This window comes from Mustela putorius, unplaced genomic scaffold (assembly GCF_011764305.1).
Source record: "Mustela putorius furo isolate JIRA1106 unplaced genomic scaffold, ASM1176430v1.1 tig00537350_pilon_pilon_pilon, whole genome shotgun sequence".
Lineage (NCBI taxonomy): Eukaryota > Metazoa > Chordata > Mammalia > Carnivora > Mustelidae > Mustela > Mustela putorius.
In genome coordinates, this window is record NW_025422471.1 from 11,951,117 (window position 1) to 11,976,257 (window position 25,141).

Consider the following 25,141-nt stretch of genomic DNA (forward strand, 5'->3'; position numbering starts at 1 on the left):
CTTCAAGTGATGAATCACTTCTCACTTGCTATTTTTAAGATCCTCTCTTTGTCTCTAATTTCAACAGTTCATGATGTGCTTAGTTGTGAATCTCTGAGTTTATCCTACTTGGAGCTCTTCGAGTTTCTTGTATATATTGAATAAAGCTTTTAATTGAATTTGGGCAATTGTTAGTTCTTACTTTTCAAATATTCTTTCTGTTCCTTTCACTCTCTCCTTTTTTCTGGAACTTCTGTTATATACATGTTAGTATTCCTGATGGTGTCCTACATGTATTTGAGTTTCTGGTCATTTTCTTTCATTATTGTTTTCTTTCTGTTTTAGACTATATAATCTCAGTTGACCTGTCTAAATTCACTTGTTCTTTCTTCTCTCAACTCAAATCATATTAGACACTATACTTTTCAATTTTTCAACTTCATAATTTCTATTGAGTTCTCTTTAATGATTTCTATCCACTTACAGATACTCTCTATTGATATATCATTCTCATATTTTTTCTTTAAATTTTTAGACATTGTTTATTTACTCTAACATAATTATAATAAGCAACCTGACATCTTTCTAAAATCCAGTATCTTGGAACACTTTCTAATGACTTCTATTTGGTTTTCCTATACATGGATCATACGTGTCAGTCTCTATGTAGGTCTTATACTTTTTTTGTGAAAATAGACATTTTAGAAAATATATGGTTAACAACTCTGAATATTAGATCCCTTCCTCCCAGGGGGTTTAGTGACTACTCTGGACTAATTCTACAAATTCTGCATACTTTGTCATTTGTGATCTCTGCTTTATTAGCTCAGTGGATAGCTAATTATTGGACAGAGATTTATGTAAATCTTTCAAACCAATAAATCTTCCAACATTTGCCAAAGATTTCTTTCTGTGTTTGGGAACATACTTTCAATCCTCTGGCAGGAAAATTATAACTCTACCTTAGCCTTCAATTCCTGTTCTGATAGATCCTCCAGATCAACCAGAGATGAGAAATCAATACTTTCTCAGGATTTTCCTGGGCTTATGTACAGTCCTATACACAGTACTGACCTTAGAAATTCCCAAGTATATGGACAAAGCTCTTTATAGACATCTCATTCTCCCATATTCTTCCTAAGTTTTTTCAGTTGTTTGTTAAACCTAACTGGCACAGCTGCCTCAACTAGCTATGATATTAAACAAATACCACTGTTATAAAACAAATGCCTAGGTTATAGTGTTGAACACACAGAGGGAACTCTGAGTCACATCAGATAAACACAAGCCCTGAGGATAAAGTTTGCATGGAACTGCTAGACAGGTCAGACAGTGAAAATGCTTTGGGGATAGGATTTTGGGAAAGTTCCAGACCCTTTCCTTCCTTTTATATGACTTCTGTTTTTCACAGACACTGTAGATGTGAAAGACTTTTCAAGGCTACTGTGGAGCTGGAGAAATGGACATGGAATGGGGTATTTGTAAAATTCTGTTTTTTCTATAATTCATCTGGTTGTTTCATTATTTTTGTTTTATTTTAATAAACACTTTTCAAAATGTTACAAACATTTAATATTCAGAATCCTGAAAAGATTGATTTTAAAAATTTTCCCACTATTTTCTTGCTTTTATGGAGATTTTTAGATGTCTTTATCTTACCATTCCAGATGATGTTCATTCCATTTTGTGAGCAAACTATCAGCATGGCTTAATCAAATACCATACAGATTATAAAACATCTTCAGCTAAGTCATTAGCAAGTTGAAGTTAAAATACTTCCTTATTATGTTAACTCAATTTAGCATTAATAACCTTACTTATTTTTGCTTTCATCTTTTGCATTTTTCTTTTAAAGATTTATTTACTTATTTGAAGAAGGTAGAGGCAGAAAGAAAGGGAAAGAGAAAATGGCAAGCAGACTCACTGCTGAGTGCAGAGCTCAACACGTGCACAATCTCATGACCCTGAGATCATAAACTAAGCCGAAAATCAAGAATCAGATGCTTATCCTACTGAGCCACCAAGGCACCCCACAACTTTTGTAATTTTTTTAAAATGTTCTTAACCCTTTGGAAAACATGGATGGAGAAATAATAATAGACAATGATAAAATAAAAAATATAAATAAATTATAAAATTCAAATGTTACAATATAATAAAATAGTTTTCAAAATTTTAAAAATTTTCAATAAAGTCCTTATTAGCTGACTAGTCCAGTGTCTAATACATTTAACAATTATTTTCATGGGTAATATATAGAGAAAGCAACTATAAACCTATCGTATCTGGGGGGAATGGTTAAGTATTTTTAAAACATCCAAAGGGTTAAGTTGAACTGTAGATAATAATTCACATTTGGGAATTTTTTAAAAAATTCTGCTGTCTTAATTTTATAATTGTTTATGTTAAAAATTTTAAAATAGGTGTTTGGTGCTTACACTTTTATTTTCATTGCTTTTTTTCATTTAGATTATTTATATTATCAGCATTGAAAGATTCTTCTCTCCTTTTTTGGAAATATTTAAATACAAAAAAAGAGATTAATTTATATTATACATTATTTTTTTCACAAGGGATAGTTTTTAAATATTTAAAGAATAGTTGTAAAACTTTCTAGAGATGGGGAGACAAGATGGCGGGGAAGTAGGAGGAGGCACTGTTTCAACTTGTACCCTAAAGTGAGCTGATCACCTATCAAAGAACTCTGATCACCCATGAAATCAGCCTGAGATCAGAATTATACATGTCTGGATCTCTACAGGGGCAGAAGACGCCAGTGGGCAGGTAAAGTGGAGTGGGAACGTCGGACTGATATCAGAAGATAAACAAAAGGGGGAGGAGGCCACCAGAGGCGACCAATTGGAAAGTAATACCCCTAATACGAGAGTGCCCTGTGTCTGGGGACCAGCATTAACTTGGAACCTGGTAGAAAGCACTCAAAAAGAGCAAAGGATTGCGGGGGGAAATTGTGGGAATCGGGGCAGTGAGGGACAGGGGCTTAAGTCCCTGGACGCAGGACAGCCTCCCCTAGCACTGAGCCAGAGAGTGTGTGGTGGAGAAACCAGGTCTTGGTCCCTGAGCCACCAGTGCGCCCAAGAACGCGTGGGGTCTGGCTCCTGTGAGGGGCTAGGAACAGACAGCAGAACATCAAGCCATGGTAACAGAGCCTGAGATGCGCGCACCCCTCACCCTCCCCTGAGAGAGGTGTGCAAAGGCCCAGCCTCGCGCTTTTAGACCTGCGCCCTACTATCAGAGCCCGAGACACACGCATGCCCCACTCCCTCCCTTGAGAGAGGTGCGTGCAAGCCCGGGGCTCTTAGATCCAAAAAGACCTGGCACTCCCAGCCCAGGCCAGTGGGAAAATCTCAGTGTGTGATCGCAGCTTGGAACCTCTCTAGCAGTCTATAGTTGCCCAGACAGCTGCCACTGCCGTGGTTTGGGGTACAAGCAGAAGATCCTGCATCCCGAGGGACTACAACTCAGAACCTGCTCTGCCAGCAGCCAAGGGGGGATTTATATGGGCTCTGCAGCACCCACAGGGGAGCAGACTGAGACTTCTCTCTGAGAGGGAGGTCGGGGTATAGCTTGCTTTCCTCTAAACCTCCAAAAACCATTAAAAGCAGTCAAGGCGATCAGGTCCCGCAGGGTCACAGAAGGATCGGGGGTGTCTGAGTGTCGCAGAGCTTGCGGGTATTGGAACGGGAAAGCCGGCTACAGAGACAGAGCCGACAGTAAGCTCGCAGCTCCGGGTGACCTTGAACCGGTCGCAGGCTCGGTGAGCTTGGAGCTCGGCCGGAGGTCAGGCAGACGGGAGTAACTGGGCGCGGTTCTCTGAGCGCGCACTGAGGAGTGCGGCCCTGGGCTCTCGGCTCCTCCGGGCCGGAGACCAGGAGGCCGCCATTTGTATTCCCGACCTCCGAAACTCTACAGAAAGCGTTTAGGGAACAAAAGCTCCTGAAAGCAAACCCAAGCGGATTACTCACCCCGGCCCGGGTAAGGGCGGTGCAATTCCGCCTGGGGCAAAGACACTTGAGAATCACTACAACAGGCCCCTCCCCCAGAAGATCAACAAGAAATCCAGCCGAGACCAAGTTCACCTACCAAAGAGTGCGGTTTCAATACCAAGGAGAGCAGCAGAATTGTAGAGGAGGAGAAAGCAAAGCACGGAACTCATGGCTTTTGCCCTGTGATTTTTTTTAGTCTTGTGGTTAATTTAATTTTTTTCTTTTTCATTTTTTGTTTTTTTTTCTCGCCTTCGGGTAAATTTTTTTTTTAACTGTTATCTTTTTCTTTTTTAACGATTTTTTACTAGTTTATCTAATACATATATTTTTTCTTTTTTATATTTTTCTTAGGTGTTTTCTTTTTTTTTTTAATTCTTTTCTTTTTTTGTTCTTTCTTTTTTCTTTATTTTATTTTTTCTTTTTCTTTTTTTTCTTTCTTCCTTTTTGAACCTCTTTTTATCCCCTTTCTCCCCCCTCACGATTTGGGATCTCTTCTAATTTGGTTAAAGCATATTTTCCTGGGGTTGTTGCCACCCTTTTAGTATTTTACTTGCCCCCTCATATACTCTTCTCTGGACAAAATGACAAGACGGAAAAATTCAACACAAAAAAAAAGAACAAGAGGCAGTACCGAAGGCTAGGGACCTAATCAATACAGACATTGGTAATATGTCAGATCTAGAGTTCAGAATGACAATTCTCAAGGTTCTAGCCGGGCTCGAAAAAGGCATGGAAGATATTAGAGAAACCCTCTCGAGAGATATAAAAGCCCTTTCTGGAGAAATAAAAGAACTAAAATCTAACCAAGTTGAAATCAAAAAAGCTATTAATGAGGTGCAATCAAAAATGGAGGCTCTCACTGCTAGGATAAATGAGGCAGAAGAAAGAATTAGTGATATAGAAGACCAAATGACAGAGAATAAAGAAGCTGAGCAAAAGAGGGACAAACAGATACTGGACCACGAGGGGAGAATTCGAGAGATAAGTGACACCATAAGACGAAACAACATTAGAATAATTGGGATTCCAGAAGAAGAAGAAAGAGAGAGGGGAGCAGAAGGTATACTAGAGAGAATTATTGGGGAGAATTTCCCCAAAATGGCAAAGGGAACGAACATCAAAATTCAGGAGGTTCAGAGAACACCCCTCAAAATCAATAAGAATAGGCCCACACCCCGTCACCTAATAGTAAAATTTACAAGTCTCAGTGACAAAGAGAAAATCCTGAAAGCAGCCCGGGAAAAGAAGTCTGTAACAACAATGGTAAAAATATTAGATTGGCAGCTGACTTATCCACAGAGACCTGGCAGGCCAGAAAGAGCTGGCATGATATTTTCAGAGCACTAAATGAGAAAAACATGCAGCCCAGAATACTATATCCAGCTAGGCTATCATTGAAAATAGAAGGAGAGATTAAAAGCTTTCAGGACAAACAACAACTGAAAGACTTTGCAAACACCAAACCAGCTCTACAGGAAATCTTGAAAGGGGTCCTCTAAGCAAAGAGAGAGCCTACAAATGGTAGATCAGAAAGGAACAGAGACCATATACAGTAACAGTCACCTTACAGGCAAAACAATGGCACTAAATTCATATCTCTCAATAGTTACCCTGAATGTTAATGGGCTAAATGCCCCTGTCAAAAGACACAGGGTATCAGAATGGATAAAAAAACAAAACCCATCTATATGTTGCCTCCAAGAAACTCATTTTAAGCCCGAAGACACCTCCAGATTTAAAGTGAGGGGGTGGAAAAGAATTTACCATGCTAATGGACATCAGAAGAAAGCAGGAGTGGCAATCCTTATATCAGATCAATTAGATTTTAAGCCAAAGACTATAATAAGAGATGAGCAAGGACACTATATCATACTCAAAGGGTCTGTGCAACAAGAAGATTTAACAATTTTAAATATCTATGCCCCCAACGTGGGAGCAGCCAACTATATAAACCAATTAATAACAAAATCAAAGAAACACATCAACAATAATACAATAATAGTAGGGGACTTTAACACTCCCCTCACTGAAATGGACAGATCATCCAAGCAAAAGATCAGCAAGGAAATAAAGGCCTTAAACGACACACTGGACCAGATGGACATCACAGATATATTCAGAACATTTCATCCCAAAGCAACAGAATACACATTCTTCTCTAGTGCACATGGAACATTCTCCAGAATAGATCACATCCTGGGTCCTAAATCAGGACTCAACCGGTATCAAAGGATTGGGATCATTCCCTGCATATTTTCAGACCACAATGCTCTAAAGCTAGAACTCAACCACAAAAGGAAGTTTGAAAAGAACCAAAATACATGGAGACTAAACAGTATCCTTCTAAAGAATGAATGGGTCAACCAGGAAATTAAAGAAGAATTGAAAAAATTCATGGAAACAAATGATAATGAAAATACAACGGTTCAAAATCTGTGGGACACAACAAAGGCAGTCCTGAGAGGAAAATATATAGCATTACAAGCCTTTCTCAAGAAACAAGAAAGGTCTCAGGTACACAATCTAACCCTACACCTAAAGGAGCTGGAGAAAGAACATGAAAGAAACCCTAAGCCTAGCAGGAGAAGAGAAATCATAAAGATCAGAGCAGAAATCAATGAAATAGAAACCAAAAAAACAATAGAACAAATCAACGAAAGTAGGAGCTGGTTCTTTGAAAGAATTAATAAAATTGATAAACCCCTGGCCAGACTTATCAAAAAGAAAAGAGAAAGGACCCAAATAAATAAAATCATGAATGAAAGAGGAGAGATCACAACTAACACCAAAGAAATACAAACTATTATAAGAACATACTATGAGCAACTCTACGGCAATAAATTTGACAATCTGGAAGAAATGGATGCATTCCTAGAGACATATAAACTACCACAACTGAACCAGGAAGAAATAGAAAGCCTGAACAGACCCATAACCAGTAAGGAGATTGAAACAGTCATTAAAAATCTTCAAACAAACAAAAGCCCAGGGCCAGACGGCTTCCCGGGGGAATTCTACCAAACATTTAAAGAAGAACTAATTCCTATTCTCCTAAAACTGTTCCAAAAAATAGAAATGGAAGGAAAACTTCCAAACTCATTTTATGAGGCCAGCATCACCTTGATCCCCAAACCAGACAAGGATCCCACCAAAAAAGAGAGCTATAGACCAATATCCTTGATGAACACAGATGCGAAAATACTCAACAAAATACTAGCCAATAGGATTCAACAGTACATTAAAAAGATTATTCACCACGACCAAGTGGGATTTATTCCAGGGCTGCAAGGTTGGTTCAACATCTGCAAATCAGTCAATGTGATACAACACATCAATAAAAGTAAGAACAAGAACCATATGATACTCTCAATAGATGCTGAAAAAGCATTTGACAAAGTACAGCATCCCTTCCTGATCAAAACTCTTCAAAGTGTAGGGATAGAGGGCACATACCTCAATATCATCAAAGCCATCTACGAAAAACCCACTGCAAATATCATTCTCAATGGAGAAAAACTGAAAGCTTTTCCACTAAGGTCAGGAACACGGCAGGGATGTCCATTATCACCACTGCTATTCAACATAGTACTAGAGGTCCTAGCCTCAGCAATCAGACAACAAAAGGGAATTAAAGGCATCCAAATCGGCAAAGAAGAAGTCAAACTATCACTCTTCGCAGATGATATGATACTATATGTGGAAAACCCAAAAGACTCCACTCCAAAACTGCTAGAACTTATACAGGAATTCAGTAAAGTGTCAGGATATAAAATCAATGCACAGAAATCAGTTGCATTTCTCTACACCAACAGCAAGACAGAAGAAAGGGAAATTAAGGAGTCAATCCCATTTACAATTGCACCCAAAACCATAAGATACCTAGGAATAAACCTAACCAAAGAGACACAGAATCTATACTCAGAAAACTATAAAGTACTCATGAAAGAAATTGAGGAAGACACAAAGAAATGGAAAAATGTTCCATGCTCCTGGATTGGAAGAATAAATATTGTGAAAATGTCTATGCTACCTAAAGCAATCTACACATTTAATGCAATTCCTATCAAAGTACCATCCATTTTTTTCAAAGAAATGGAACAAATAATTCTAAAATTTATATGGAACCAGAAAAGACCTCGAATAGCCAAAGGGATATTGAAAAAGAAAGCCAACGTTGGTGGCATCACAATTCCGGACTTCAAGCTCTATTACAAAGCTGTCATCATCAAGACAGCATGGTACTGGCACAAAAACAGACACACAGATCAATGGAACAGAATAGAGAGCCCAGAAATAGACCATCAACTCTATGGTCAACTAATCTTTGACAAAGCAGGAAAGAATGTCCAATGGAAAAAAGACAGCCTCTTCAATAAATGGTGCTGGGAAAATTGGACAGCCACATGCAGAAAAATGAAATTGGACCATTTCCTTACACCACACACAAAAATAGACTCAAAATGGATGAAGGACCTCAATGTGCGAAACGAATCCATCAAAATCCTTGAGCAGAACACAGGCAGCAACCTCTTTGACCTCAGCCGCAGCAACATCTTCCTAGGAACAACGCCAAAGGCAAGGGAAGCAAGGGCAAAAATGAACTATTGGGATTTCATCAAGATCAAAAGCTTTTGCACAGCAAAGGAAACAGTTCACAAAATCAAAAGACAACTGACAGAATGGGAGAAGATATTTGCAAACGACATATCAGATAAAGGACTAGTGTCCAGAATCTATAAAGAACTTAGCAAACTCAACACCCAAAGAACAAATAATCCAATCAAGAAATGGGCAGAGGACATGAGCAGACATTTCTGCAAAGAAGACATCCAGATGGCGAACAGACACATGAAAAAGTGCTCCATATGACTCGGCATCAGGGAAATACAAATCAAAACCACAATGAGATATCACCTCACACCAGTCAGAATGGCTAAAATCAACAAGTCAGGAAATGACAGATGCTGGCAAGGATGCGGAGAAAGGGGAACCCTCCTACACTGTTGGTGGGAATGCAAGCTGGTGCAACCTCTCTGGAAAACAGCATGGAGGTTCCTCAAAATGTTGAAAATAGAACTGCCCTATGACCCAGCAATTGCACTATTGGGCATTTACCCTAAAGATACAAACGTAGTGATCCAAAGGGGCACGTGTACTCGAATGTTTATAGCAGCAATGTCCACAATAGCCAAACTATGGAAAGAACCTAGATGTCCATCAACAGATGAATGGATCAAGAAGATGTGGTATATATACACAATGGAATACTATGCAGCCATCAAAAGAAATGAAATCTTGCCATTTGCGACAACATGGATGGAACTAGAGCGTATCATGCTTAGCGAAATAAGTCAAGCAGAGAAAGACAACTATCATATGATCTCCCTGATATGAGGAAGTGGTGATGCAACATGGGGGCTTAAGTGGGTACGAGAAGAATAAATGAAAGAAGATGGGATTGGGAGGGAGACAAACCATAAGTGACTCTTAATCTCACAAAACAAACTGAGGGTTGCTGGGGGGAGGGGGTTTGGGAGAAGGGGGTGGTATTATGGACATTGGGGAGGGTATGTGTTTTGGTGAGTGCTGTGAAGTGTGTAAACCTGGTGATTCACAGACCTGTACCCCTGGGGATAAAAATATATGTTTATAAAAAATAAAAAATTATATTAAAAAAAAAAAGCAGTCAAGGCGAGAGAAAAAAAGTGAACAAACATAAAAACCTTCAGAGAACAAAAGCCTGAAAAAAACGGTTTCCTCAGAGCCCACCCCCTTGAGGGGAATAGGAGGACTTAACTTAGGGAAATCATTGACTGAAAACACATGTGGCAGTCCCCTCCCCCAGAAAACCAACCAGGAAAGAAAAATTTTAAAAAAGACTACTGGAGAACCACCACCACTACTTCATAGAAAAAACTTTTATTTTTAACTCCCTCCCACTATTCTGGTTTATTTTTTGTTATATAGATAACTTTTTAACTTATGTACCATCACAGTGAGATGTCCAGTACAGCAAACTCCATAATAACCTTCTAACCTGAACTTTTTGATACATACACTTGTGTTTTCCCTTTGCATTTCTATTTTTTAAATTTTAGTTTAGTTTAGTCTAGTTTATTCATTTTTTATTTTTATTTTCTAATATTCATATAGAGTTAAACTTCAAGGTAATCCCCTTTCCCCAATCAATGCTACCCCTACAGATAAACCAATTTTTAATCCTCCTTTATCTTAGGAAAGTTGAGTCCTTTAACAAAGATATCAAGATACATCCAGGAAGAATCAAAAATCAAAATAACCTTCCTCACCCACACTGAGAATTTATAACCATTCTCTCATCTTTTTCTTCCGCCAGTGTTTCTGTGTTTTTGTGTTTGCCCTGATAGTATATAAATCTTCCACATGGGGTTCTTTTTGATGAGGTTCTTCCTTTATTTGCTTATATATATATATATTTTCTCTTGACATCTACTTTTATCAGTCTTTTTGTTTGTTTTTGTTTGTATACTTCATAAATCTTACCTTGGGGCCCATTTGGGCTGAACCTTCTATTTTATCTTCCCTTTTTTTCCTGTCTCTCTTTCTCTCTCTCTCTTTTTGTTCTCTTTCTTTTCTTTTTTCTTTCATTTGCGTGAGGAATCCTGATTTCTCAGAAGCGTTTCAGGATGCACCCTGACTGCACCACGGTTGATACATGCAGCTACATCTGTTCAGTCATCTCTCACCAAAATGACTAGGAGGAGGAATGCCCAACAGAAGAAAAATACAGAGGATGGGCCTTCTGCAACAGAGCTAATGGCTACCAACATAGACAATATGTTGGAAAGAGAATTCAGGCTAACAATTATCCAGGCAATAGCTAGGTTGGAGAAAGACATGGATGACCAAATGGAATTGATTAGGGCCAAACTGAAAGCCACCAGGGATGACATTCACAATGCTCTCAATGATTTTCAATCTAATTTAAATTCTCTAAAAGCTAGGGTAACTGAGACAGAAGATAGAATTAGTGATCTGGAGGACAAACAGATAGAGAAAAAGGATCAGGAGAAAGCATGGAACAAACAGCTTAGAAGCCACGAAAACAGAATCAGGGAAATAAATGATGCCATGAAACGTTCCAACATCAGAATTATTGGAATCCCTGAAGGGGAAGAGAAAGAGATCTAGAAGATATAGTGGAACAAGTTCTTCATGAAAATTTTCCCAATCTCGCGAATGAAACCAGCGTTCATGTACTAGAGGCCGAACGGTCTCCATTCAAGATTATAGATTCCAAAAAAAACATCAAGGCACCTGATAGTCAAATTGAGGAATCATAATTGTAGATAAAATCTCTTGAAAGCTGCTAGGACAAAGAGGCTCCTTACTTACAGAGGAAAGCTCATCAGAATAACATCAGACCTGTCCACAGAGAACTGGCAAGCCAGGAAGGGCTGGCAAGATATATTCAGGGCACTAAATGCAACCAAGAATACTTTATCAAGCAAGAATGACATTCAAAATGGATGGAGAGATAAAGAGTTTCTAAGACTGGCAAGGTTTAAAAGACCATGCAACCATTAAGCCGACACTGCAGGAAATATTAAGGGGGGTTCTATAAAAGAGGAAAAATCCTAAGAATATCATTGAACAGAAATATAGAGACTATCTACAGAAAGAAAGACTTCAAAGGTAACACAATGTCAATAAAAACGTATCTATCAATAATCACTCTCAATGTGAATGGCCTAAATGCACCCATAAAATGACACAGGGTTGCAGATTGGATAAAACAATAGGACCCATCCATATGTTGTCTACAAGAGATCCATTTTGAACCTAAAGATATACCCAGACTAAAAATGAAGGGATGGAGAAGCATCTTTCATGCCAATGGACCTCAAAAGAAGGCCAGGGTAGCGATTCTCATATCAGATAAATTAGATTTTAAACTAAAGACTGCAGTCAGAGATACAGAAGGACACTACATAATTCCTAAAGGGACTATCCACCAAGATGATCTAATAATTAAAAATATCTGTGCCCCCAATAGGGGAGCAGCCAATTACATAAAAAAACTGTTAATCAAGATAAAGAGTCATATTGATATGAATACATTAATAGTAGGAGATCTTCACACGCCTCTCTCAGAAATAGATCGTCAAAGCAGAAAATCAATAAAGAAACAAGAGCATTGAATGACACATTGGACCAGATAGACCTCATAGATATATACAGAACATTCCACCCTAAAACAACAGAATACTCATTCTTCTCAAGTGCACATGGAACCTTCTCAAGAATAGACCACATACTGGGTCACAAATCAGGACTCAACCAATACCAAAAGACTGAGATTATTCATTGCATATTTTCAGATCACAGTGCTTTGAAACTGGAGCTCAATCACAAGGAAAAGTTCGGAAGGAAGTCAAACACCTGGAAACTAAAGACCACCTTGATTAAGAATGCTTGGATCAACCAGGAGATCAAAGAAGAACTGAAACAATTCATGGAAACCAATGAGAATGAAGACACTTTGGTCCAAAACCTATGGGATACAGCAAAGGTGGTCCTAAGGGGGAAGGAAATACAGAGCCATCCAAGCCTCCCTCCAAAAAATTGAAAAATCCAGAATACACCAGCTGTTTATACACCTTAAATAAATGGATAATCAACAATAAATCAAACCAACTCCACACACAAGAAGGGAAATAATCAAGATTAGAGCAGAGATCAATGAGGTAGAAACCAGAAATACAATAGAATGTATCAATGAAACTAGAAGCTAGTTTTTTGAAAGAATCAATAAGATTGATAAACCATTGGCCACACTAATCCAAAAGAAAAGAGAGAAAGCCCAAATTAATAAAATTATGAATGAAAAGGGAGAGATCACAACTAATACCAAGAAAGTAGAAATAATCACCAGAAGTTATTATCAACAGTTATATGCCAATAACCTAAGCAACCTAGATGAAATGGATGCATTCCTGGAAAACTATAAATTCCCAAAACTGAACCAGGAAGAAATTGACAACCTGATTGACCTATATTTAGTAACGCGATTGAAAGAGTGATCAAAAACCTCCCAAAAGGGGCGCCTGGGTGGATCAGTTGGTTAAGCAACTGCCTTCGGCTCAGGTCATGATCCTGGAGTCCCGGGATCGAGTCCCAATTCGGGTTCCCAGCTCCATGGGGAGTCTGCTTGTCCCTCTGACCTTCTCCCCTCTCTCTCACTCTCTCTCTCAAATAAATAAATAAATAATATTAAAAAAAAAAAACTCCCAATAAACAAGAGCCCAGGACCTGACTGATTCCCTGGGGAATTCTACCAAACTTACAAAGAAGAAATAACACCTATTCTCCTGAAGCTGTTTCAAAAAATCGAAGCAGAATGAAAACTTCCAGACTCTTTCTATGAAGCCAGCATTACCCTGATACCCATACCAGGCAAAGACCCTACCAAAAAAGAGAATTTCACACAAATATCACTGATGATATGGATGCTAAGTTTCTTAACAAGATCCTAGCAAACAGGATCCAACAGCATATTAAAAAGATTATCCACCATGACCAGGTGGGATTCATCCCTGGTTACAAGGATGGTTCAACATTTGCAAATCAATCAATGTGATAGAACAAATTAATAAGAGAAGAGAGAAGAACAACATGGTCCTCTCAACTGATGCAGAAAAAACAATTGACAAAATCCCGCATCCATTCCTGATTAAAACACTTCAAATTATAGGGGTAGAGGGAACATTCCTGAACTTCATCAAATCTATCTATGGAAGACCCACAGCAAATATCATTCTCAATGGAAAAAAGCTTTCAGCCTTCCCATTGAGATCAGGAACACGACAAGGATGCCCACTCTCACCACTCTTGTTCAACATAGTATTAGAAGTCCTAGCAACAGCAATCAGACAACAAAGAAAAATAAAAGGTATCCAAATTGGCAATGAAGAAGTCAAACTCTCTCTCTTCGCAGATGACATGATTCTTTATATGGAAAACCCAAAGACTTTACCCCCAAACTACTAGAACTCATACAGCAATTCAGTAACGTGGCAGATTACAAAGTCAATGTACAGAAATCAGTGGCTTTCTTATACACTAACAATGAAAATACAGAAAGGGAAATTAGAGAATCGATTCCATTTACAATAGCACCAAGAACCATAAGATACCTGGGAATAAACCTAACCAAAGAGGTAAAAGATCTGTACTCGAGGAACTACAGAACACTCATGAAAGAAATTGAAGAAGACACAAAAAGGTGGAAGACCATTCCATGCTCTTGGATCGGAAGAGTAAACATTGTTAAAATGTCTATACTGCCTAGAGCAATCTATACTTTTAATGCCATTCTGATCAAAATTCCACCAGTATTTTTCAAAGAGCTGAAGCAAATGATCCTAAAATTTGTATGGAATCAGAAGAGACCCCAAATAGCTAAGGAAATGTTGAAAAACAAAAATAAAACTGGGGGCATCACGTTACCTGATTTCAAGCTTCTCTATAAAGCTGTGATCACCAAGACAGCATGGTACTGGCATAAAAACAGACACACAGACCAGTGGAACAGAGTAGAGAGCCGAGATATGGACCCTCAACTCTATGGTGAAATAATCTTCGACAAAACAGGAAAAAATATACAGTGGAAAAAAGACAGGTCTCTTCAATCAATGGTGCTGGTAAAACTGGACAGCTATAAGTAGAAGAATGAAACTCGACCATTCTCTTACACCATACACAAAGATAAACTCAAAATGGATAAAAGACCTCAATGTGAGACAGGAATCCATCAGAACCCTAGAGGAGAATATAGGCAGTAATCTCTTCAATATCAGCCACAGCAACTTCTTTCAAGATATGTCTCTAAAGGCAAAGGAAACAAAAGTGAAGATGAATTTTTGGGACTTCGTCAAGATCAAAAGCTTCTGCACAACAAAGGAAATACTCAACAAAACAAAGAGGCAACCCACGGAATGGGAGAAGATATTTGCAAAGGACAGTACAGACAAAAGATTGATATCCAGGATCTATAAAGAACTCCTCAAACTCAACACACAGAAAACAGATAATCATATAAAAAATGGGCAGAAGATATGAACAGATACTTCTCCAATGAAGACATACAAATGGCTACCAGACACATGAAAAAATGTTCATCATCACTAGCCATTAGGGAGATTCAAATTAAAATCACATTGAGATACCACCTTACACCAGTTAGAATGGCCAAAATTAACAAGACAGGAAACAACATGTGCTGGAGAGGATGTGGAGAAAGGGGAACCCTCTTACATTGTTGGTGGGAGCGCAAGTTGGTGCAGCCACTTTGGAAAACAGTGTGGAGATTCCTCAAGAAATTAAAAATAGAGCTTCCCTATGACCCTGTCATTGCACTCCTGGATATTTACCTCAAAGATACAAATGTAGTGAAAAGAAGGGCCATCTGTACCCTAATATTTATAGCAGCAATGGCCACGGTTGCCAAACTGTGGAAAGAACCAAGATGCCCTTCAATGAATGAATGGATAAGGAAGATGTGGTCCATATACACTATGGAGTATTATGCCTCCATCAGAAAGGATGAATACCCAACTTTTGTAGCAACATGGACAGGACTGGAAGAGATTATGCTGAGTGAAATAAGTCAAGCAGAGAGAGTCAATTATCATATGGTTTCACTTATTTGTGGAGCATGCCAAATAGCATGGAAGCCAAGGGGAGATGGAGAGGAGAAGGGAGTTGAGGGAAATGGGAAGGGGGGTGGGGGTGAACCATGAGAGACTTTGGACTCTGAAAAACAATCTGAGGGTTTAGAAGGGGCGGGGAGTGGGAGGTTGGGGGAACCAGGTGGTGGGTATTAGAGAGGGCACGGATTGCATGGAGCACTGGGTGTGGTGCAAAAACAATGAATACTGTTATGCTGAAAAGAAATAAAAAATTTAAAAAAAACTTTCTAGAAATAAAAAAGCTTATCTTCTTAATCATATTACTATTTTATCAGTAGATCATGAAACTAATTTTATTTTAAAATATAAACACTCTTTATTTTTTTTCCTCAAATTTTATTATCCACCATAAAATGGCAAATAGTTTCCAGAAGCAACTAGTAACAATGCAAGGGGGGGAGATGATTTAATAATTACATTTGAGGTTATGAAATAAGATAATATAAAGGTACTGTACTAGTGCAAGATTTAGTAACAAGGGAAACTAAGCAAGGAGTGTATAGTGTAAGAGTATATAGGAATTTTATAATTGCCACATAATTATTCATTAAATGTAAAACAGCTAAAGAAAAGTCTATTCATCTTTAAATGTACCAATAGATATTTCTGACATATCTATTACAAAAAAAATTTATAGCAAAGAAATAATAAATAGTTGACACCTCCAAACACTAGCAAGTTTTTCTGGAGGAAAGTAAAACTTTTGTACCCTAAATGGGCTCTTTTCCAATCTCTAAGAAAATGTTACTTTACAGAAATGTACTTCCTGAAATGTTCTTTAGAGTTCCATTTAAAAATGAGTCTTTTAAATATCCTCCTACTGCTGCTTTATACATGTGAGCAGTACATGGTAAAGGTCTTAATCAGAGAATTATATTTATTTTTATATACTTAGAATTTTACTTTAATGCTGCTTGTCAATTTCATGACACTGCATGTCAGTCACTATATGACATTACAATAATTTCTCTACTGTATAAATTATACAATTATTTAAAAAAACAGAAGTCCCCAAAGCATTCTTTCAGAGGACATAGCCATTTTAAAACCTTATGAAGAAAGAATGAAGGAAGACAAAAATCAACCTTACATCTGAATATGGATACAAAATTCCTAAAAAAAAAAAAAAAAAAAACCACTAGTACACTAGTAGTTTATCCTAGCAATGAAAACATGGTTTCAACATTAGGAAATTTAATGCAATATATGACATTATCAGATCAAAAAAAGAAAAATCTGATAATTATACAAAACAGGTGATGATGGGGCACCTGGGTGGCTCAGTGGGTTAAGCCACTGCCTTCAGTTTGGGTCATGATCTCAGGGTCCTGGGATCAAGCCCCACATTGGGCTCCCTGCTCCCCGGGAAGCTTGCTTCTCCCTCTCTCACTCCATCTGTGTGTGTTCCCTCTCTCTCTGTGTCTCTCTCTGTCAAATAAATAAATAAAATCTTCAAAAACAAAAACAAACAAACAAACAAAAACAGGTGATGAAATTTAAAACAACACTGGATGCTTGCTACCACTACCACTATAGAGTATTTTTCTCATTGTTCCAGCCAATGCAGTAAAATAATAAAAATAAGACATACCAGTATTTAAAAGACATAAACTTAAACTATTATATAAAACCTGCTAATAGAATGTTCAAAAAGCAAAGTTAAAAAATTAAGATTTATAGGTGATTCACAGACCTGTACCCCTGGGGCTAATAATACATTATATGTTTATAAAAAAATTTAAGAAATTAAAAAAATAAAGGTATATTGCACGATAAAAAAATTAAGATTTATAAGATAAGTGTTTTATAGGCACATGCACACCCAGACTTTTGTGTAACAGCAATATCAACTGCAATTGGAAACTTGACCGGACCTCATTATTCATTCTAATGAACAGAATATGGCAAACATGATGGGCTAGCACTTCTGAGATTAGATTACAAAAGTTGTTTTTATTTTGTCACTGACTTTCAGTGTGGCTGGTTGTGAGGGAAGTCAGCAATCATGTTGTACATAAACTGACTTAGAGTGAAACCCATATGGCAAGAAACTGAGGGCAGCCTTTGCCCAACAGCAAAGAGCAAATAAGGTCCTCAGTCCAACAGCCCATGAGAAATTGAATCCTGACACCAGCCTGGAAGCAGATCGGACCCTGGTCTAGTCTTGTGCTGATTAGAGACACTGCTAAAACCTTGAAGGCAGATTTATAAAACATCTTGAGGCAGAGACATCCAGAAAAGCCATGCCACAACCCCTGACCCACAGAAACTCTGAGATAATATTCTTAATTTAATCAAGTTAGTAGTATAGTTGCTTTAAGCTGCTAAATTTTGGAATAATTTGTTATATAGCAGATATATATCTATATCTATATATAGGTAACTAATATAGATTTCAACACAAATATAATAATACTGTTGATGAAATTGTAAAAGCTAATATTAAATTACCTATAGAAAATGTTAAAGAATTATCATGATAACTGATAAGAAATGCAATGATTTTTTTTTCCTGTCATATATTCTAACGGCACAACCATTAAAACAGGATATCTCTTGGTTTAGGAATAGACAAGAATGGAATAAAAATAAAGTTGAAGAAGAAAGGCTATCTATGTGGGGATAAAGGAAGCATTTGAATTCAGTAGAAATGATAGATAATTCAAACAATATCTGCAGGACAAATTAGTTTCCTGTTAACCTTAAAAAAAAAAAAAAAGACTAAAGAAGCCAAAATCATTATATATACCAAAAAGTAACTCAAGGTAAATTAAAGTGCTAAAATATATTTTTTTAAAGCATGCATTTTTTAAGGTGGTGAAGAAGTTCTAAGTAAGATTAAAACTAAGACATAATAGAAAAAATTGATATGTTTAATGGCCTAGAAACGTAAACCTCCTTTGTGATTAAAGATACTATTAACAGACTTGAAACAGGAGAGCCAAACTGAGAGAAATGTTTGGAAAATATGTAGTAAGAAAGGGTAATATATATAAACTAAAAATATAGTCTATAAGAGAATAAGAAAAAGAACTCCAGAGAATATTTTAAAAAGTGATTCAAATACAGATTTTCCTTGACCTAACGATGGGGTTAACTCCAGATAAATCCATCCTAAATTGAAATATCCTGGGTTGAAAATGCATTTAATTCACCTGTTACACCTAACATTATAGCTTAGTCTCGCATACCTTAAATGTGCTCAGAACACTTACATTAGCCTACAGTTGGGCAAAATCACCTGGCATGAAGCCTATTTTATAATAAAGTATTATGTATCTCATGTAATTTATTGACTACTATGCTGAAAGTGAATAACAGAATGGCTGTCTGGGTACAGAGTGGTTGTGTGTGTGCGGGTTGTTCACCCCTCCTGCTCATGTAGCTGACTGGGAGCTGTGGCTTGCTGCCACCACCCCAGCATCATGGGGCAGTATTGGAGCATTGCTCTGCCTATCACTAGCCTGGGAAAAGATCAAATTTCAAAATGTAAAGTGAATGTGTTTTCCTTTTGCACCATCATAGAGCTGAAAAATTGTTAAGTTGAATCATCCTAAGTTCAGAGAACATCTGTACATATTTATACGTATGCATGTACATTACATGTACATTGTGTGTATGTTTGTGTATGCAGTCTACCCTTGTCACTCACAATTCCCTATCTGATACTTCCTGAAATTTATCTGGAACCTCAAAAATCAAAGCTAAGTTGGCTTTCACAGTCATTAGCAGACATACATAGAGCTGTGAAAAAATTGAGTCTCCCTATATGCATATGCCCAGCTGAGGTCAAACAAGGCAATGTTCTGCCTTCCCGTCTATGCTCTCAAACACCAATGACCAGAGGATGGCAACAGCAGTGGGCGGTGAAGTGGAATCCAAGAAGCTCTGGCTCTGGGGCCAGTTGACCAGGGTTTGAATCCCACCTCTAGGACCTGTTAGCAGGGCAGCTTCAGGCAAGTCACTTTACACTTCTGAACCTTCTCTTAAGTAAAAATGGAAAAAAAAAAAAAACAAAAAAACTTTACCAAAACAAGTTGTCTCTTTGAATTTAAGGTTAAGATTATAATCTATTTAAGAATATATATATATAATATATATGATATATAATATATAATTAAATATAATGTCACAATATTATAATCATTATATTAGTTTATGATTTATAATATCATAAAATATTATGATATAATATATTTATATATATATATATATATCTGTGTGCATTTGTGTGTGTATGTGTATTTCCACTAAGAGCTAGTCAACTGTGTGTGCATATGTGTATATACAATAAACATGTAAAAATATTCAACTCCACTGGTAATGACAGAAATGCATGCTAAAATAATACAAACTTTACCTAGTAGACTAACAAAAATAAAGGTCAATACAATAAACTTTTGATAAGGATGTGATAGAAGGAATACAAACTAATACAAACTTCTTAGAGACAATTTGGCAATACCTACAAAAACCAATCAATAACTTCAAAATCTATCTCACAGACAAAAGTTTCTTTAGACTGCAAATAAAAGTCAAGATCATCCGAATGTCTATCAGTAGGAAATGGTTTAAAATACTTGGTCCCATCCACATTCAAAAATAGTTGGAAAAAGTATGGAAAATAAAATGCAACTATACCAAGTAGTGATGTACAATTTTTTAAATAATTTTTTATTTTTTATAAACATATATTTTTATCCCCAGGGGTACAGGTCTGTGAATCACCAGGTTTACACACTTCACAGCACTCACCAAAGCACAAAGCCTCCCCAATGTCCATAATCCCACCCCCTTCTCCCAATCCCCTCCCCCCAGCAACCCTCAGTTTGTTTTGTGAGATTAAGAGTCACTTATGGTTTGTCTCCCTCCCAATCCCATCTTCTTTCATTTATTCTTCTCGTACCCACTTAAGCCCCCATGTTGCATCACCACTTCCTCATATCAGGGAGATCATATGATAGTTGTCTTTCTCTGCTTGACTTATTTCGCTAAGCATGATACGTTTTATTTTAAGTGAATTTTTTTAAATTTATATGGTCTATATATGTACCTACATATATGTAATGTGTACTTCTTTTATGTACATGTCCACACACATACATCAATACATAAATATAGATAAAGAGATGTTTCTATAAATATATAGGAAAAGACCTGGAAGGATGCCCTCCAAACTATTTCTGGTGCTTACCTACAGGAGAATAGTGGAATCTCACTATAGGAGGGTAGGGAATGACGCCAAGGTTTTATGGTTATTTCTGCTGTTGTTTTTCACTTAATACTATTCCTCTTAGGTACTTTTATTTCTTTAAAAAGAAAATGCATCCTTGTACTATTTTTATAATTTCAATTTTATTTGTCACCATTCAAAAATTTTACCTACTTAAACACGTCCTATGTTTTAGTTTTACTTATAATTCTTAGCCTAGATTTTTAAAAAATTTTTCTATCAATAGCTCCAGTGCCAACTTAGTACAAAATAGTCTAGATACATTTTAATGGAAGTGAACTTATTTCCTTTTCTCTATAAAGAAAACACTATAAAGATAGTACAAAACCTAGTATGCATTAACCTGTCCAAAATTTTCAAACAGACATAATAGGATTTATTTCTCTCATAAAAACTAGAGAATCTTCTTTCATTTGTTTGTTCAGAAATGTTTAGGCATTTGGCAACTCTGTTCAAATTTAAGCAAAACTTACAAAACTGATATGGTTTACTTGGAGGGTATAAATTATATCATTAGAAATAGCACTGGGATGCCTGGGTGCCTCAGTGGGTTAAGCTGCTGCCTTCCGCTCGGGTCATGATCTCAGGGTCCTGGGATCAAGTCCCACATCGGGCTCTCTGCTCAGCGGGGAGCCTGCTTCTCTCCCTCTCTCTCTCTCTCTCTCTCTCTGCCTGCCTCTCTGTCTACTTGTAATCTCTCTCTGTCGAATAAATAAATAAAATCTTCAAAAAAAAAAAAAAAGAAATAGCACTGGCTTTATTTTTCCCTATGAAACACCGTATCATACATGGCAACAGAAAGTATGTTATTTTCCAACCCCCAAAGTAACTATTTTGTGTATCTACAAGATCATTTAATTTATTCTTAATGATTCGAATCTTTTCTTAGGGTCAAAGTCATCTTTTATATCAACTTGCTTTTACAAATTAATGTTTTGAAGGAAACAGTAAAAGTCAAGTTGCTTGGGAGTACATTAAATTATATGCTAGTTAATAGTGTTAGAGAGATGGCTTAAAAATAAATTGCCCATAATACCTTTTAATAAAGGCACTAAATGTACTTTTTTATTCTGTGATAAAAGCAGATGTCTATTTGGCACTGTTTGGAATCCCATTTGCCATGTATATTTTGATTAATATTAGGCTGGATAATCTACTCTACGTGGTCTGGGTTCAGTAACCTCACTGTAAAATAATGAGCCTTCAAGAATAAAAAATATGCCCACTCTAGAGTTGCATATTCTGAGAAGCAGTGAACGTATTCAAATGAAATGAAAAAATGAGGTTTTCACCCAGTAAATTTGCTCAAACTGAAACTTACATTTCTCAATTTGTATTTAGCTGTCAGTCTGGGCACTAAAAACTGGACGAGCTCTCAACCTTTTGCATATGTTTTCTATAAATACCTTTTCTTCTCTGATTCAACTGCCATAGGGCTCTGCAGAAGTAGTGGTCTTAAGGGACCTTATAGCAACTCGGATGCAGCCAATGGCAGTGAGTTCCCACACTGAGTGGCATCTTCAGAAAAGGACAAGCTCTCATATTTTATGCAATATGTAACATGATTTACCCAGGGTTGTCAGAAGAGACGAATATCAGCCAATGCAAGGTAATGAATAGTAATACATGCTGCATATATATTTGACTTATAACCCTTGGCATTTTGAAACAAAATTCTTTGGAAGAATTCATTTTATACGTCATAAACTTTTCTATTGTTTCTCCTGTTTGGGCTGTTTTTATCATCAGGCTACTCATGGAAGTATTTTTCAAAATTGTAAATGAAGCATTGTTTTTGAGAAAACTCACCTAAGACTTTCTTTCCAGGCCACTTGTGACATAGGAAAGTTAGAGTAAAACAAATGGTAGGTAGGTTTCATTATGTCAGAACCTAGGGAGAAGGAAAAAAAACCAACAAATTGTTTGTCTGTGATTCTGAGAAATTAGTTATCAAAATGTTCTTTTCTCTCATGAAACAGTGTCTTTTAGAAACATAGAAAAATAATTTTGCTACATGTACTTTTATATATTTGGAATGAAATTTAAAAGTTCCTCTAGCACACAGATATGATTTTTTTATTTAAGGCATCACACTTTCTGTTAAATACAAATATAGCTACTTCCCTGATTATCTTCTGTTGAGGCAAGAGACACTATGTTTTAATGGTCATAGTTAAAGAACCTAATGAATGGCTCACTGTGCTGTTGTTCCTTGGATGATTGTTACGAGATCATCTGGATAGTCACACATAGCTTTGCACTTAGTTTACATTCCCTTCTTTGTTCATCTCCCACACACAAACACATGGGTGATTTTTAGTGGTTCTCACATAATAAGTTAATTACAAGTATCTAATTAATGTTTAGGATCATATCATAATCATACATAAAACACATAATTTTAAAATCTGCCATCCACATTTCTGTGTGTTAGATAATATATTTTCAGATGACATGCGTAGAGAGATTTCAATATTTGGTTATGTTTGTAAAACACAAAATAAGTGAAGGAACGCCTCCTACACACACACATGCATACATTATTTTGCTAAATACACATATGCTTTCCATGCAGTATGGACACTGCCCCTGAAACTGTGCCTGCTTTCTCCCCAGTGATCCTATTCTGAAGTTTCTCCTGGCATATCCTTTTGAGTTCACAATGGAAACTTGAAGCTGGCCCCTGTAACAAGGCCCCAGAGACTTTGCATTTGCAGTAGCTCCTTACATCTCAATAATAGAAAACAAGACTTGGGAATAGATATATCTTCTCAATCTTATGAGGACTGTGAGGGCTACTACTTGAATTATTCATTGAACAGGGAATAGGAAGATTATGTGACCACAGCCCACCTTTGCAACTAAACATTTTAGCATCATTATAAAAAAACATGTATTTCACATCTGTTATGGTGCTGAGCCAGGCACTGTGTTCACTGAATTTATGAGAATTACCCTCCATAAATTTCCAGTTAAGACATAACTGAATATCCATAAGACAGATAATGAACATCTACTTATGTAAATTATAAAACTATGTCTATAAATATATTAGCCAGAGGTAAAAACGTACACACTGTATGTAATTAAACAAGGGTTTGGGTTTTTGCCTGTTTTCTTTTTTTTTATATCAGCTTTTATAGACCAAGAAGTAACAGAATGAAGACTTTAATAGAAGAGTCAGAGCAAATAATAAACTTCTGTATTCTCCAAACTTCATCAGTTTCTAAGCCCACAAATTTTATAGAGAGTGAGTATAAATTCTTTCTAATTCTACCATTTTTACCATGAAAATGTTTTGACATAGGTCACCAAGCTTACTTTGTAAGTTTCCTTAACCAAAGAAAAATTGAAGGAACAAATTAAGAAGATTGTGCCTGTCTTGACCCTCAGGTTGTTGGTGAATAATTTTTCTCTTCCTATTTAGCTAAGTCATGAAATCCTGTTCTTAGGCAGACAGTAGAAACTCTACAGCAGATACAGTCAAAGATCATTTTTACAATTCAATAAGGCATTTACTTAAAGCCTAGTAATTAAGTAAGAATTTTTTTATTCACTTACTTTATGTTTGTCGCTATACTGGGCACTGGAGTAACTGAGATGATCAAGACACAGCCTCTGCTTTCAATGGGCCCCTAATCTAATAAACAGAGAATGGTAATCAGTCAAATAAGTTAATAGTTATAATAAAATCCTAATGTTATAATAAAATCCCCTGCATGCTGTGTTGAGAGAATTCAGGGAACTATCCAGTCCAGAATTTCCAGACCATATCCCGAGGGGAGACACAAGTTACAGAAACAGAGGGGAAAAAGAAAAAAAGTGGGGGCTAGGGGAAGTGTGAGCCATGGTGCGGACAAGAGGAGCATTACATGGTGAGAACCCTGTGAAAAGTCTAAGGCACAAGGGAATTTTGTCTCTTTGAAGAACTGCTGTAGGGGAGGGTAACGGAATGGCAAAATATGGTTGGGAAGAGAGCTGTCCTGACAAGGCGTAAATCTAAAACAAAGAAGTTTAAACTGAATCTCATAAACTGAGTTCATAAACATGAACTCAGAAGTTTAAACTGAATCTAATAAGGGGAATCATCAAAACTGTTAGAATATGAGGAGAGAGAGATGGATCATAAGGCCCTTTTAGAGAAATAAATCTGCTAGCGGTGTGGAGAACAAACCGGAAAGGACAAAGGATCGGCT